The sequence below is a fragment of the Pieris rapae genome, chromosome 20 (assembly GCF_905147795.1).
Source record: "Pieris rapae chromosome 20, ilPieRapa1.1, whole genome shotgun sequence".
Taxonomy (NCBI): domain Eukaryota; kingdom Metazoa; phylum Arthropoda; class Insecta; order Lepidoptera; family Pieridae; genus Pieris; species Pieris rapae.
The window spans coordinates 6,774,323-6,789,037 of NC_059528.1; the positions used below are offsets into that span (position 1 = coordinate 6,774,323).

The 14,715-nt window shown below is 31.5% G+C and overlaps 1 protein-coding gene across 6 annotated transcripts in view; it reads right to left on the reverse strand.

Moving 5' to 3' along the window:
* The window catches only part of LOC110995954 (A disintegrin and metalloproteinase with thrombospondin motifs 16), a 98,278-nt gene that overhangs the window by 45,614 nt on the left and 37,949 nt on the right, over positions 1 to 14,715 (reverse strand). The window lies entirely within an intron of this gene.

Below are 14,715 nucleotides of genomic sequence, written 5' to 3' on the forward strand. Positions count from 1 at the left end.
TAAACGGGCTCATCTGCTTATGTTCACCGCCAGAGGTCTTGCGAGTGCGTTTCCGGTCTTTTGATAATTGATACGCTCTCTTCTTGAAGGACCCTAAGTCGAATTGGTTCGAATTCGAAAGTCAAAGTTTGTAAATATTTTTGTTCAATCCTTAACTGTTACACTAAACGAAAGTGTTCTTTTAATTATACAAGCATTACATAAACAAGTTAATGTATAAAAAGTAGGTTATACAATATAATATTGACGCATGGACACAATATATTTTTTATTTTACAGTTTCCGTTTTAGTAAACGGTGCATTTATTCTAGTGAATAAATGCATCGTAACAGTGTATATGGCAAACATAGACACAAATACTATAGACGTTGGCCAAAGCGGTATGGAACATCGAATCTAAAGGACTGGACACAGCACACACACATTCCAATAAGTACGTAGCACTAGAGAATTTCCTTTTAGAGAAGAAGGGAGGAAATTTAACTACCCGTAATCAAACCTTGATCCTTTTACCAAACTCCTCTGCTCTCCTTAAACTGAACCATTATCAACTATGATACGAAGATATCTCGAATGTAAAAAATAATTAAAGATTTTGTGCCTGGTAGTATCGGTGACCCAGATCTGGTTTCTTCGCTGAACTTTGATTGGTAAGTCTGTTTCGCAGATCAGATGATAAAAAAAATTTGAAACTATACACAATTTTTAAAGAAATATGCTACCATAGTCAGTCAAATAATTTATTGCAATTAGGCATAAAGTCAAAATTACAAGTTGAAAATATTAAAAAAAATTACTAGTTTTAAAAGTTAGCTCCATATGGGGAGGAATTGGAAAGATACTCAATACTTAGGTCTTTTAAAATTGCTTTTACATATTTAATATACATTTTATAATTTTATGTACATAAAATTAAAAAAAATAGGTTTATGTTTTGTATTTTTTTTATAAAAAAAATACATGCATATACATCCAAAAACAGTTGCTATTACAAAATACAGCACTAGCCGTCCTACTTAATACATAAATCAATACATAATATCGATAACAAGTAATTAAAGTGTACTACTTATAAGTAGTACATCACTTCCACTGTTGACAGATCACTTTCGTTTTCATGCGCTTGCGTTGTGACGTCACTTATCAGTTGTATAATTGCGCGGGAACCGGTTTAATGTTATATTGTTTTTGTGTTTTGAGGTTATGTTATGTAAACCTTTTGGGAACTATTTTGTTATTTAATTAGACAAAATTATTGTTTTCATTTTTATTACATTTTTATTATTATTATGGCAATTAGTAATTTAATATGCGTTATGCTACTTCCATGGTTCAGTAGATAGAAGTGGTTCTAGGTGTGAATGTATATTATAAAGACTTGTTAGTTATAGAGTCATGCACTGTGGAAATATATGTTAATTGCGCTCACTTATATATTGGATTTCGACTAGCCAATCTAGGCAATCTTTTCAAAGGAATTTTGTCTATTTTATATCAGCTAAATCTAATCTAAAATTACGAAGGTAATATTAATGTAATAAGTTTATTGAGTTACCTTGCCTCTATACATAACTAATCAAAATTTATTGATAAATTGTCATTGTTATTGGCATACACCATTCGACCTTTCAACACGAACACCGGATCTTATTAGACAATTAACTCTTAGCCTTAATTTCGAAGTATTAAAGGAATGTGTGGCAGGAAATTGGTTTCCTTTTGAGGAAGGCTGACTTGAGTAATATTCTAATATCTATGTATTGGCAGGTTGATGTTTGAATTTGGAACGTTTGTTTATCTATTGGTATGTAATTTGAATTAAGAATTTTGTTTGGAATTTTGTTGTATCTTACGCTAGCATAATACAAACTGTATCAGATACATATTTAAATATGGAACATAGTTTTTATGAGAAATTTAAAGCATGTCATTTGTATGCATTTTTGAATATCGAACTTTTAATAATAAAATTTGAACGAATTTTGTTTAAACAGTTGTCTGTATACAATTAACATAATAGACATGTTCATCTAATTTTTAAATATGGAACCATAGTTTTTTTTATAAGAGAAACTTAAAACATGACATAATATTATGTATTCAGTATGAAATTTTGAATATCGAACTTTAAAGATTATATATATATATATATGCGTGTATATATATATAATATTTATATATACGTGAATATTATATATAGATACGTGTTCGAGAGAGTTTAGGTTTTTTGATATTTAAGTAAAATTTTAGATTCACTAAAGTTCTGTGGGCAGCATATTTAGTGTTACATCAACTTTAATAGATTAGTTTGAACGATGATTCCTATTATACGTGACTCATTATTTAACTAAGCAAAACCACTCTGTCACATATAAACATAATTTGCATCTTAGAAATATGTAGATAATTATCCAGGAAGTGGCTGTTTCACAGAATATGTTTTTCACACAACAATAAAATTGTGTCACAAATAAATACGCTCTTTGTCAATTAATGGCTATCGCACATTAGAGGTTGACTATTAAATGTCAAATTAATATTGTGATTATTATCTTAAATACTTGAGAAATAAAATAAACTATGACGATGCTATAAACGTATGCCTCAGTTTTCTGTATCTGTCAGGGTCTATGGCAAGCTGGTTACCTTACGATGTTTTCCTTCACCGTTCACATATCGAACCTGCAACCTCAGGTTGGCCAAAGGGGTTGCACGTTAAAGCCACTAGGCCAACATCTCTCTATATAAGCCCAGCTTTGAATATATAAGCTCTATTCAATTACAATATATTTAAAAAGTTCCAATGGAGCGAACGCTCGTTTGAGGACATTTAATTTTTAATATTATTATTAATTTAAATTATTTAAATTTGCACAGACTACATATTTCAGTAGACTCAGGACGCTTGAGACTTGTAATGTAATTTCTTCGAGCCCTAGGCTCAGGTATTATATTGTTTACAAAACCACTTAGAGATTCTCAGATTCCTAGTATTAAGTTTTGAATAATATTTGAAGGATCTTTCTGTTCTAACCTTCAGTAATGTCAAACATTTACCCGTTGTAAATACAATTAAATTATAAAACGCATAACGACCTTGACACTATCGAAATAGCAACGGAAGTGACAAACAAACAATAGACAATTTCCTGTTTCCGTGTCCACTTGTCAAAGTTGTCAATAACTTTCTTTCACTTTTGCTTAAGGCTAAAAGATACATATATTTCAAATAAAAAGTAAGGGCAGCATTTTCTAATCATAAATTAAACATAAGAATAGTGGACAATTATAAAAAAAACTTTATGTGTTTCTGGTTATGGCAAATGGAAACATAAAAATTCCATATTAAATAAAAAACCAAAAGGTCTAAAGATTTAGTCTGAAAAACATAACCATCGACAGAAAATATTATTCATTATCAACTGTGCACATGCATGACTAACAAGTTGCGATTCTGTGCTATAATCTGTGTCAATAGGTAAAGGGCAAACCTTTTGATGCTAGCAAGAAAGCGCGGGCGTTTTTACCGCGCTTTGTATTGTGTCATGGCTGTCAACCATTGACAAATTCATTTTTCTCGTGACGAAGACAGATGCAGTTTTTAATGATTTTCTTGACATAGATAATTGAGGGGTTCATTGTTTATGACAGAAGTTGATTAGTTTATATACCATAATGTTTTTGTAGTTTTATAAATATGAATTTTGTCCCAATTTACACACATAAGAGAAATGGATATAGTACAAGTCATATTACACTTTTACGAGTTAGTTATGTTTTTTTATATTAATTTATTAATGCTTTGTTAGCGAAGTGGGCATAAAATTGTCAGCGTACACAAAATATCAGTATTCCAAACAAATTGTACCCAAATAAAGGAATTTATTTCGGACCGCATTTTATTACGTGAACCGTTACCATTCGATGTTTAAATATGCTTGAAATTGAATATTTATTTTTTCAATTGTCGTGTAAATGGTGTGATTGCCGATATTTTTGGGCCAAATATCGAAATTCTTACATTGTAAAAAACCGGAAGTCTTAACGGATTAGATATGGAATTCCATTCATAAGGTCCGGTTTTCAATTTATTTTTGTTTATTATCAATTTAGAATTTTGAAATTGCAATTTGAATACATACTTTTCGTAATTTATAACATTAAGGTTGAGTCTACATATATTGTAAGACAATATATATATATATATACGTATAGGTATTTAAGTATTTATAATGTCCTATTATAAATACTTAAATACCTATACGTTTTATTAATTCCAATGAAGTGTACATTGGTCTGTTCTAACCAAATTTTATTTACTCTATGATTAAAATACATAGATCATGGCACAAACGGATAGTTTTGTCAATTTCAAACACGTTTCTGACAACGCATAATAATATATGTTCTGTACAATTGATATATTTAAACAATATACTCTGGTTTTTACTGAACGAATCCTATTAAAATATAGTTTAAATGTTTGTTTAAAATCTCAATTAATTTTAATAACGGATATAAATCTGAATTCATTACATTTCACTCGGCGTTTCATCATCTTTCGGAAATCGTGTTCACCTAGAGACAATCTCTTAATTAAATTAAATTTTTAAGTACTCGCGTATGAACCAAGAACAGTCATACTTTTTGAACAATTTGACCTCCTTTATAAATTTAGTCTATACTCTAAAGTCTAGCACAAGGTAAATCGTATAATAAAACGAAGATTAATATGCTATTGTTCGATTAGGCGGGATAAATGGACTGTGAAGACAGCTGTCAGTCACGCAACATTTGTGACATAACTGTCTTCCCGCTTCCGAGACCATTGCGTCAGATTTGTACATGGATATGGTATGTATCTGTAGTTTAGTTCTGCTTTTTATCTATCGCGTATCTGTTTCTTGTTACTGTAATACAAGAAAGATTGTAAAATGTTTCTGCCTTATAGTACGAGCCTCTCTCATTCGGGCCGTTGATAACCGTGATTTTATTACATTAAATGATGTCCTGCAGTCTGGCTTAAACATTTAAGATGCCCGCTTCCCAACCACCTCATTTAAATTTTATAAATTATAATTATCGCAACCTTTTACCTTTACTACGCCATTAAATGGATAGTTAATTTCATATTTTAAACAACTGTTTAATACGTAAGAAATAAAGAAAATTATTCCTGTGTCAAATTAATCACCAATACCTCGTTCTAGACCCCCAATACGGACTCCCCTGTCTACTATATGCCGTCAGCGAATTGTATTTAATTTCGGCTATATACATGCGCAGACGCAAAGACAATTTGGAGGCGCTTATCAAGGTTGGTGACACAGAACAAAAGATCATGTAGTCGTTCACCAACCAGATGGACCGATAACCTGAAAAACTCATCGTCCTCATAACTATCTACATCTAACTATATTTAATACAGTGTCACCAGAGAAGCGCTGGACAGAAACCGGTGGAAATGGACTGTTTTCTGGTTGACCATGACGCTGAAATATGAGCTGATTGAAGAAAGTCGAATTAACAAAAAAATAAGTTTATTTCGAATTCTTTTACATTTGACAACTGGTTCAGTCAATACTATCGAATGAACGAAATTAAATAATTCATTCAACTGTCATTTTTAAATTTAGAATTCAAATGAATGCTATGTTTGTACAAGGAAAGTTGTTAGGTTAGCTTGAACAAGCTCATACAGGACGTCCTCAGTTGACGGTGAAAATATAATTACATACTACAATTACGTGCAATTATATTTTATATTTCCATAAGGTGAAGGACCATAGACACTTTCGTTTATATAAAATACCGCATTTAATTATTAAGAAGATATTAATTTAATGTTTATTTAAATATATACTTTATAAATAAATAGATATTCTTTTAATAACGTCGTTTTATATAGTGAATAAAGATTTTGAAGAAGAAAAATTTTTTTTTCGTAAGTAGATACTTGCCTAATCAATAATGCATGTTTCGGCCATATTTGAAACATATTCCGTTGATATAACAGTTTTGTATACAGAGGAAAAAAAAAAGGCTTGGCTCGCAATCGCGTAGCCGGCCTTTTAGGAATGTGTACTAATATGTAGGACCTTAAGTCAAATTGAATAACTAGAAATGGTATAAATTAATAAAGAATCAGCAGTATTTTTGCTATTTATAATGTGTAAATCATGTCATAAATGCTTTATACTGTATAATAAAACTGATTTATACGAGTAAGGGGATTTGACTCTATAAGCGGCTAAAGACCTGCAAAAAGCGAGTCGTGACGATCGGCTTATTATTAATATTGTCAACAAATATGAAGTTTCTTAACCTTGCCCTTTTAAAGGAACAATGAACGCCATTTTCTACCTTTTTTAAATAATTTAATAGTAGTTTAATACTACTTTTATGAGCAATAAATAATGGTATTGGTTTGAGAAATATGATTTATTTATATAATATCCGTTTAAAACGAGCTTACTTACACATTTAACTTGGGATAACTTAGCGATTAAAAAAAACTAACTGGTATCCAGTGGAGCTAAATCACAAGAGACGATCAGTACTGGTACATGTAAGTAGTATTATTAAATCTAGGTGCCAGTGTAAAAGGCACATATAAAGAAACAGCTGTCAGTCGAACGCATGTCCCCAGACTTCAGAGTACATGTAAGCCACCACTGCTCTATTCTGGAATTTTAATTTTTATTATATTTAATAACCAGGTATGTTACTAACTTACCCTTTAAGTTGGGAAGCAAATTCCTGAATAAATGTTAATAAAGCAAGCAAAAGATATAAAAACATTATTTTAAGAGTCTGTATGGATTTCATTAGACCAGGTCAAAAGTTTGACCAACTGGGTTTTGGTATGACATACAGTTTTATTATTACTATCTTATCTATCTTTAAAAGAGCAATTCTTGTATATATATTATATAATTGGAATCTCGGAATCGGCTCCAACGATTTTCATGAAATTTAATTGGGGGCGATAAATCGATCCAGCTAGGAATCATTTCTAGAAAATATCATTTTATTCTGTGGGTGACATCGAAAAATATTATTAATATTTCATCATTTTATTTATATATAATTCGTACTTAAATATAATTCCCAAAAAACACAATTTATAAAAAAGTACCCGCCATCCAGATGGCCTGGCCATGGCCATGAGATTTTTTACCTACCTATAAGTACCTATAAGTACCTGGGTACTATATTATTAAATGCAGTTTTCGGTCCCGGAGAGATAATTAATGCATAATTACGTTATCAATATATCTTTTGTTACCTTATGATATCCTGTTCCGGGTGCGTGATAAGCTATTATCAATACTAGGTCACTTTCAAGGTGGTCTAAAGGTATGTAACTCCGTCTGTTGTTTTACGGCGAACGTGTGGGTGGAAATACGAATCGTTATTGTATTACACGTAGATAGCACTACTGTCAAATGTGACATTTTATATCTCATATAAACTGGATATAGCATCTATCCCTTATCAGAAAAGGGTAAAAACATAGTGTCAGAAAGAGACGTATGACCGGTTAGAACAATTTAATAAGACTGATTTCGTTTTTTACACTGAGGAAGGAGCTGCAACCATTACACTATGTTGCACATCTTCAAGTAATTAATACTTAATTGATAAAAAAAACAAAGATTTGTCCTATTCAGCAGTCGGCAAATAGGCACGCAAATATATAGTCGAGACTAACAGAGACATTTTTTTTTTGCTTTTTCATTACTCTGTCAGTATATGCTGGCTGTAAAGTATGTAAAGCGGTACTTGTTTATAATTTTAAATTTAATACATTATTGTACAACTGTGATAATAAATTAAACTGTTTTTCTTTAATATAAAGTCGTCATTCTATTGGAAATAAAGATAGTTGAATATTATTGAATCATTCAGCTCGATTTAATTGTATTCTATAAATAAAAATGAATTACTAAATATGTTGCTAAACACAATCGAAGATGGCTGAACCAACTCGAGGATTTTATTTTTACTTTAAACTCTGAGGAAGTCTTTTATGGAGAGAAAAATATAGTACAATTAAAAACTTAGGTTTTATTCCGAAAAAGCGAATTATGAGGTAGCATAGGTGTATATATGTTGATATGTAGCTACTAAAAAGGGCAAAAGGCAAAAGGAACTTAACAGTGGAAGCTAGTACGTCATTCACACCTCTGACTCTGCGACCCAAATGTTCCTTCCGAAAAGAAAAACTAAAATGTATGAAATTCCAAGAATTTAACTCACCAGAGATAGATTTAGGCGTTTAAAGTTTATCAACCTTTTTCGTTTCCCAACTTTTGGAAACCGAAATAATTGAATTAAATAAACTGGTGCGTTAATCTATGGTTCAATTTGTTCAAATTAACGCTTGTCGTCTAAATCACCTGATTTTTCGATACAAGTTTGTTTATAAAATCAAGTTATCAATCAGTTTCGATATGGATATCTGCTGTGCAATTTTATAATAATCAGCAGATGGTCTCAAACATTAACCGCATGGACTGTTCCAGAAGGAAGAAGAAAGTAGGGCAGACCATGGAACAGACCAAAAAGGAACAGTATCTAAGAGTAGTAAACTTTTTATTTATATCTATTTCGGTTAAATGTGTGTCTATAAGATATATACAGGCTGAATTATTATTATAATAAGCTTCAATCAAAATAAATCCGCAATACAACGCCTAAAAATATTATTAAAAATCTACGACATAACAATTTTAAATAGATTTATGAAACGGAATATAAAAAAAGTTTTGCAAACACTCTCTCTCAATGTATTGCGTAAATTTTTAGTTCAAGCCTAGGATTTCCACAAATTTGACATGAAAATCACGCCTCAAACGGCCATAACATACGACACCAATACAAAATCAGAATGAAACTCACACGCAAACCATGAAAGTGCAATTAAAAACCGCACCGCCTTGCTCTTTCATTCGCGTCTTTATATCTATAGGAATAAGAGAGACAGCTATTGTTACTTAGTTCGTGGACGTGCCTAATTCAGTCCAAGATCAGAATTGAAGGTTTTGCGGTCAAATTGGTTTTGCGTAACGCGGTAACAGTAGTAGAGGGGTTGTGTCATATGACATGTCCACAGATTATAAAACTACTTCGAAATAGAATTTTAAAAAAGGAATAGAAATATCTCGGACATTTTTAGGACAAGTCGTGCGCAAAGTGTTGCAATCAGCGGAATTAATTATTCAAAAACATGAATACTATTAACCTAGCAGATATAATTTCTACTGAAATAAGTCACTATATAATATCTCCTTTTGAACGATTAAAGAAAACAGTCATTTACGTATAGCACGCAGTGTGGAAAGATTTTGCATAGAAGGGGAAAATTCACGCGAACCTTTAGTAGGAAAATACGAAAATCTAAATAGCGCTTTTACCTGCTCTAGTACACTGTAGGTGATTATTTGGGTTGCCTGGAAGAAATCGCTTGTAAGCGATAAGGCCGCCCGTTGCCTTATAACTTTTGTAACCTGCTTTTTGTGTTTGTTTTTGAATAAGGTAATAAAGTATTATATAAATAATATATTGCATTATTAAAAAATAAATACTTTGTAATATAATTCCGTTTCAAAAATAAATGCCAAAATTGATAAATAAAGGTGACTTTAGTCCTAGGACACATCCGAAGATCAGAATACGTGTAATTTTCTTTTTGTGAAATATGATGTTTATATATATTCCGAGCGATAACATAACTGGAGGATTATTACCCAACATAGGTTTCAATATTAACTAATTACGAGTCGTTTTTTAATAAAAAAAATACCGTTAATAAGTTTATATTTAATAAATTTTTACGAAACAAGAATATAATAATATCCATACACCGGCCCTAATTAACTATTTCAGTTGAAACCTGGTTAGTACCGGTGACCCCAGAGCAGAGTACCTTAACACTACGAGGAAATGCCAGTATAAGAGGTTGGTTAAGAATATTGTAAACTTGCGACCTGCCCCGGCTTCGCACGGGTGCAATGCTGATACTAAATACACTACAGAAAATCTGTGAACGTTGTATATAAAAATGTGGGTTATCCATAAGAGACATATACCATCACGGACTTTTCTGTAGATCTTGTGTACAATACTTAGTGCATTATTTTGTATATATAAAACTCGTAGGGTTCAACCTGCGTTTGCAATGGAAAAAATGTAATTATTTACGACATCACATAAGAAACCTCAAAAATAACAGTACTTCTCCACTATTTAATGGATGTTATTATACATAAGAAAAAAGAGTACCGAGAGTTTTTTACGCCGGCTTTTTCTCTCGGCCTACACCCTCTGTATTTGCCGATGAGTAGGGATGCCTACAAGTTTGAATTGATTGACGTGGAATAAGTGATACCTAGAAGATCTTATGTTCCAAAATAAACGTATTTTATTTTATTTATTTTATTTTATTCATATAAACTAAACTAAATTTAAGCATACAAAGGGACATAGGGACAGAGAAAGCGACTTTGTTTTATAATATGTAAGTGATACTGTATTTGTTAATATAAATTGATTTCAGCTTGTATGAGACAAGAATGCATGATAAATACAGGAATCGTTGAAAAATAATTGAATTAAAATAAGACAGTAAAAGATTTATTCACAGTTAAAATCACCTTTCTCGGCGTCAAGGGCGCGGCTCAAGACGAGGAAACCGGACGGGTCAGGGTTACAACACTAGTACTTGCAATCTTTGATTCAATTACCCACGTAGGTTATCTTTTGCTAATTTCCGTTGAGGTGTGGTATCTGTTTATAATTTTATATAGCAACTGAGAATCACGAAAGTAGCATTGGTAACAACATTTAATAAACTGGCTGGCTTAGGCCATTTTTAGGAGAGAGTGACCATGTGACAGAAATAAAAGAGATGAATCGTCTGACATAAAAAAATAGTTCGTATTGGGTATTTGAGTGTATTGGCTGTATTACTTTTTGGATGCATAAATACAAAAGCAGTCAGTTTTACTACGCACCGCGATTATGTGTATCTAGTATATATATATAGTATATCTGAAGTATTTCCGAACCAATTGAAGTCCTTTAATTAAAGAGTGTACAAACTCATAAAAGGCCGGCAACTCATTTGCGACCATTCTGGCAATGTGACTGTCCATGGCGGTATCACTTAACATCAGACGAGTCTACAACCCGTAAGCCTCTTCTTACAAAAAGAAAAGGCAATTATATGGAAGAATCAGTTACATGGAATACAACTGTGTGTGTGTGTGTGTATGATGTAAAGTAATATTATTAAGCAATTAAGAAGTTTAGGTTGTTTTAGTTAGTCATTTTGTACCTCATAAAACTTATGCAAATTATCTAATTTGTTGAGACTGTTTCCGAGAATGTAAAAATTTCCTGTCAACAATGAGATCACACTACTGTTCTTGTTGAATGGAAAAACCATTTCTTAGACACAAAATAAAGTCCGTTTCATACAGGATTTGGAGTGCACTAGTAGAGTGTGAGTGAGTATCTCAAATGACTTATTAGCCTTAAATAAGCTAGATCGTAATGTCCCATGATGTGTTAGTTTATAAAAAAAAAAAACAAAAAAAATGTACCAAACCTTTTTAGGTGGTATTTAATATATGGTGGTATATTCATGGTACACCTTATTTGAGGGTGTTTCTCAACGCTAAAAATTCAAATAACTTCCCAAAATCCTCCAAAAATCCTCCTTCCAAATTCATCATAAAATAAAATTAAGGCCTAAGTACGAAAGAATACGAAAATATAGTATAATTTACTTTTAATTTACATATGATATAATTTCACAAAAAAGTCTATAATCCATAACGCCAAATACACGGGAATTAAAATTAGTTTTATTAACTAACCATAATAAAAATATCTATTACTCTAACCCAAGACAAAAGCAATAAATACATATTATATTTGACTAATTAATAATACTCACAAGATGTGTCCAAATTGATAAGTAACGGTACAGAGGTCAATGTACCGTAAAATATATGGTTCATTAGTGTGATATATCTCTTGACCGAAGCACTATGAAACAGTTTAGGAAAAACACGCGTTTTTTTAAAGCGTTTTTATCAAAAGATTTGATAGGAATAATTAATCTTATGACTCACTCAATTTTTTATTAGAATTTGTATATCAATAGTATATTAGCTGATTAAATAACATAAAAATGTTACTAGTTCTATAACCTTTTACCCCGAATAAGTTGGAGATATTTTTTATATATGTATCAGGAGGCAAACAGACCTCCTGATACATATCATATGATGACTTTGATGTTAAGAAATACCGCCGCCCATGGATACTCACATTGCCAGAAGGCACGCGATACCGTTGTGCGTTACCGGCCTTTTAATAATTGGTACGCTCTTGTCTTGAAACACATTGAGTTTGAAAATAATTCAGTAGGCAGTGGCCTTACAAAACGCAGATTTATGATATGATTGTTTTATCATAAGACGCTTTGCTTGCCATCCAGTCAAGTTTAGACCCTCTCTGTACGTTTCGTCAGAGACAATCTTTATCAATTTGAATAGCGATTGCCTGCAAGAGATCACTTTAAAGCGATAATGCCGCCAGTTGCTCTCCATGTTATTTAATTATTTATTTTGATTGTACTGTATTTCTTGCTTACCTGTTTGCACTAGAGTAGTCATCTGATGAAAAGTGATGGTATAATTAGGCCGATTTATTCCGTATGAATAACTGGGTGTTAGCCATACAATGCGCAGAGGTGATGAGAACTTGGGGAATCTGATCGTAGTTGGTAACAGGGCACCATCAATCAGATGCATCGATCAAGTGAAAGAATCATCGTCCTCAAAATTGTACACTATAAGAGAGGCCCTGAACCGAAACCGATAGAAACAGATAGTCCAGATGTTTCCTTGCTGACCACAACGCTCAGACCTGAGCTTCTAACTGAAGAGAGGGTATTTATTGATTAAAACGTTTAACAGTGGAAGAATGAAGTCTGGGCAAATTAATAAATAATTTCTGTCGAATTTTCGTTCATGTCCACCGAAGGATTTATTGCGTCTAATTTACATATATATGACTTTGCACACCTGTGTTCCTACAATTTTATTGCTAACTAGTAATTCATGCTCATATTTTACCTATGCTACATCTATCCTAAGAGGAAGATTTGATGTTTTTGATTTAAAAGTTCATTGAGCGGTTACAAAACATCATCACAACTTTGCGATAATAGATGATAAACTTTTAGGCAACGCATTTGGGCAATGTGAGTGCACTAGGTGAGTGTTAGTGAGTATCACTTAACATCAAGTGACTTTCTTGCCCGTTTTCCAACTAAAAAAAACGTTACACTCCGGGAGTGTCGGCAGAAGTGAAAACTTGAATATAAACGTTGTGCATTTTTGATATTTTGGAATGGTTAGGGAATAATTTAGCACGAAATGCTTATATATTTATGTGTTAGAATAAATTATTTAATTATTGTGCTCTCGTATACCAGCATCGAAATTTATATTAAATTATTGACGCGAGTTTAAAAAGAAAAAAAAAAGTGTACAACGCCGCTAAAGAAGTTTTCACTTCAAAAAACATTTCAGTGATGTAAAATTTGTTATACTTGCTTTATTGATAAGCACTTGAACGTGTAATAGTGCAATTATATTTATTTTCTCAAACAGTACACATCTTAAAATTAGGACCATCAAATATGTTATGAATATATAATTATAAATTAAGAAGGCACAGCGCTAATCTGCGATTTCCTCACAGTCGAGTACAAGAATACGGTTAAGCTTTTAACTACAGTCGACATGTGCGGAAGGCGAAACATAATATTATTTAAACGTTTTTAGGAACAGGAATTTACTATTGTATTAAAATGTAATTTTAATATGTCAAAAATAACGTCATTCATACAAAAAAGTTTAAATCTTAATTAACAATTATGTTAATTTTAATACAATGTCTTTTTTGTGTGTGACAACAATTTGGTTGTTTATTTATAATCGAAGGTTAAGATTAAAGATATACTACCTATATTTTTACACACGGCATAGAGGATTGGCTGACTTAGCAAGTTTCGGGACCGCCTTCATTATTATTATTTGTCGGATTTTTACGTGGGGATATGTTTATTTAAAGCAAATGCATCCTAAAAAAATATGTATTTAAAGTCACGCATATACTTACTACATGCACACACAGCTTTATGATCATGGCATATTGTTATCGAATATGAATTAAATATCCGAAATCTTGAAAATTCTGTTAAAATTTCGTTAAAATTTAAATGCGAAAGGATGTGTTAATGAATGGTCAATATGGCATCAGTTGTACAGATGCCATGCCATAACTAATATATGTATAATAACTAATACATTTATTTATATATATAAAGCTTTTTACGCGTGGATTGAAACACGATTTGATAATACTTGATTTCTGAATAATTATGTAATAAACTAATAGCATTAATTAATTGATGATTAAATATTGGAAGCAAAGTTAACGTTAAGTTGAATAATTTTAGGACATACCTACATCTTGTTGCATAAAATGTATTTTATCTTCCAATAATATTGTTGATAAAATACGTACGATGATTTTATTTTTGTTTAATGTCTTTGTGTATTAAAATAAATTCGTGAATATCGTGTTACAATCTCGGCATAATTTGTACTTGTTCATAATGGCCCCATTGG